General features: G+C 50.7%; 1 pseudogene; it reads left to right on the top strand.

Moving 5' to 3' along the window:
* The first annotated feature begins 1,422 nt into the window (after nucleotides 1-1,422).
* LOC104640767 (ubiquilin-1 pseudogene) lies at nucleotides 1,423-3,192 on the top strand (annotated as a pseudogene).
* Nucleotides 3,193-3,476: the final 284 nt, after the last annotated feature.

Genomic DNA, 3,476 nt, shown 5'->3' with positions numbered 1-3,476 from the left:
TCTCTTGGCATGGTGTCTGGAAACAGAAACCATACCACGTCCTTCGGGGAGTTACCACGTGGCAGGATTAGCAGATATGAAATAAGCACTCTGCAAATGGATCAGAAGATTTTTGATTAGAAGAAAACTTTTGTAATTTAGAAAATTAATATCAACGTCAAATGACCTGAAAGCTATGAAAAAATGCTAAATAAATGAAGCTGCTGCTCTGGTATGCACCTGGAGTTTTATATTGGCTCCATGAAAGTTAGTCTTTGAATTTTGCTGATGAAGAAATTGAGCCGCAACCTGGGGACCATGAAAACCTTTTTCCAAGCACCACACAAGAAATAAAACATGGGATGCTAAACCAGATGTACCTCCTTTTGACTTTGTTTTGAAACAAACATCAGCTTTCTCAGCTGGGTGAAGGAGAGATTTGTTCTGCTAATGGTGGTGGGGTGTGTGTGCTCTGTGAACACGGATACTAAAACAGCATCCAGAAGGATGGCGCAAAGTGTATTGCAGTTTCACAGCCTGTGCAATGCTTACCTGGGAAGATCTGCACCAGGGCGATCTCGGGGATAAAGCTGAGATAAGCTCCCAGTGCACTCTGTGGTGCTGGTGTTTCCCGTTTGAAAAGGTGAGGATGCTCCCGGGCTGGGGCCGAAGCAGGGGGATATTTCCTTCTCAGACAGCTGAGACTGGGGCTGTCAGGAAGGCACAGGGACTGCGCTGTTAGGAGCCTGCGAGAGGAGAGGGCTGACCCCGGGCGCACAGGGCTGGCAGCAAAACCACAAAAGGACCCAGCGGCTGATGACGGGCATGGCGTGCTTTGCATTCCCTGAAGCAAGCCTGGCAGGAGGGGACGTTCACTGAAATGGGGCAGCAAGGTCGGGAGCGGAGAGGGTGGGTGCCTGGGAGCTGGCGATGCCAGCCTGCAAACGGCCAGGTGCGGTGGTCATCTCAAATGGAAACGGTCCTGGAGCCCCCTGAGCCCGGATTTTCCCGTGTCGTGGTCCTCCCTGTGCCCCAGGGACAAGGTTGGCTGGGGACTGTGGAGGCGAGGAAGCCTGAGCTCAGCTCCAAGGGAGGTGCCCCCTCTCCAGGCCATTGCTGCTCACTCTGACGTCAGTGGTGATGTCATAGCACAGGGACAGCTGCATGGAAATTCTATGTGGGCAGGAGGCCACAGCGGGACAGGGACCATGGGGGGACTGCTCAGGTAGTGAGCGAGCAGAGCAGCTGTGCAACATCTGCCTGGTATGTGCGTTCCATCTGCGCTGTGGTGATCCTTGTCCCTCCCGGCAGCTGCCACCGCAGCACGGACAACAGCCACTGCCCCGTTTCATCTGGCAGCCATTGCCCCCTGTTGCTTCCCACCTTCTGCCAGCACCTCTGCTTTTCAACAGACCAAAGGACGGTCCTGGTCTCAGAGCCACCATGTCTGAAAGCAAAGAGGCAGCAGAGACTAGTCAACCTGTTGTCACCATGGATTCCTCAGATATCATCAAAGTGACCGTGAAGACCCTCAAGCAGAAGGAGCAGTTTGAGGTTGCGCAGAGCAGCACCATCCAGGAGTTTAAGGAAGAAGTTGCCAAACGTTTCAAAACACCTCCTGATCTGCTGGTCCTGATATTTGCTGGGAAAGTCCTCAAGGATCAAGACACTTTGAATGAGCATGGAGTTCACAGTGGGGTCAACATCCACGTGGTCATCAGGTCCCAAAAGAAACCACAGGACGGCCTGGCAGATCAAGGAAGAGCAACCACTCTCATGAGACCTCCCAGCCACAGTAATTCCAACTTATTCTACTTTGGAAGTATAGCTGATCTGCAAAATCCATGCTCGATCCATCATAACTTGCCTGAGGTGCTGACCTCCAGCCAGGAAATAGTGGCTGAGACCATGGAAAACCTTTTGTATAGGATCATCAGTTCAGGCCTTGATCTGAACACCATCAACAACAATGCATTTTTGCTAGGATTCCTCCTTGGGGTGACAGGTGTACATCTCCTAGGCCTGGACTCAACAGACATGTTGGACTTGGTGAGTAGCATTCAAGAACAAGATGTGTGCCTGATAAGCGAGAGGGTGCAGCGTACCTTTGTGCAGAACATCCTTGACAATGGTGATCTTGTCAGGGATCTCATCATGTCCAACCCTCAGATGCAACAGCTAGCTGAAGAAAATCCAGAGATCCGTCAGATTCTCACCAACCCACATACTATCAGAGAAATATTAGAGGCCTCCAGCAGTCCCACCATAATGCAAGACATGATAAGGAACTGTGATGTGGCCGTTAACAACCTTGAAAGCATCCCTGGTGGGTACAGAGCTCTGGAGCAGCTGTACGGGGAAGTTGAGGAGCCTGTCTTGGACACTGTGCAGGCACAGCTGGGCAACAACCCGTTTGCTTCCTTGGACAGTAACCCGCCCCTGAGTGGAGCCAGGCTACCAGACCGTACCGAAAATCGCAGGCCACTACCCAACCCTTGGGCTCCACGATCCAACAGAGTCACTGATAATGCAGATGACTATGATGACCAATTTCCCAGCAGCACTGCAGGCAACAGTTTTACCTTGCTGAGTTTGGGTCCTGCAGCAGGTGCGGTGGTACCCAACTCGGGGGAGGTTCAGAGAATGGTTCAGCAGCTGACAGGAAACCCAGAACTCATGCACAACCTGGAGAGTGTGTTAACAAACCCCAACAGCCCAGCACAAACGCTGCTGAACAGCACTCATATATCAAGCGATGGAAATTCTCCACCTCAAGATCAATGGGCACAGCAGCTGCCACCGGAGATGGAGAGCGCTGAGATTTCATCCTTGCTGAGAAACCCCAGAGCACTGCAGGCATTGCTACAGATCCAGCTGGGTTTACAGACCCTCTCAACAGAAGTACCAGATTTTATGCTTAGTTTGGAGGACTCATATGTGGAGCTGGATCTGGAAAGCATGGATGACTCAACAGAAAGCAGTGAGTCTGAGGATGATGAAATTTTGGCATCAGACGAGGATGAAACAGAAGGTCAGATGGAGATGGACGAGGAGGTGCCACAGAGCAGATTTAAGAGACAAATGGAGCAACTCAGTGCCATGGGCTTCCAGGACCAAAGTGCAAACTTGCAGGCACTGATTGATGCAGAAGGAGATGTCAGTGCAGCAGTGGAGATACTGGCAAGAGCACCATCATCAAACAGGATACCATAACTGGTTTGTCCAAATGAACCGGTTATAGTACCTCATTTGGTGATGGCTGTATTTCAATCTCATCACGCAATAAAGCAGCAGGAAGCACATTAAGAAGTTGTGTGCTGTAACATTCTTCCATCTATGAGAATTAATTTCCTCTTGGCTGCAAGGATTTCCTGCATTCAAAAGCAATAGGCAGGAGGACCTACCTGAATGTGGTGATACCCTTCACAGACAGAGTCTGTGATCCAGGTGTGTATGCAGGGAAAGACATGCCAAGAAAAGGCACCAGAGAGGGAAAA

Source organism: Balearica regulorum, chromosome 1 (genome assembly GCF_011004875.1).
Source record: "Balearica regulorum gibbericeps isolate bBalReg1 chromosome 1, bBalReg1.pri, whole genome shotgun sequence".
NCBI lineage: Eukaryota > Metazoa > Chordata > Aves > Gruiformes > Gruidae > Balearica > Balearica regulorum.
The sequence above is the reverse complement of the archived record's forward strand: the minus strand, read 5'-3'. Positions and strand labels throughout refer to the sequence as shown.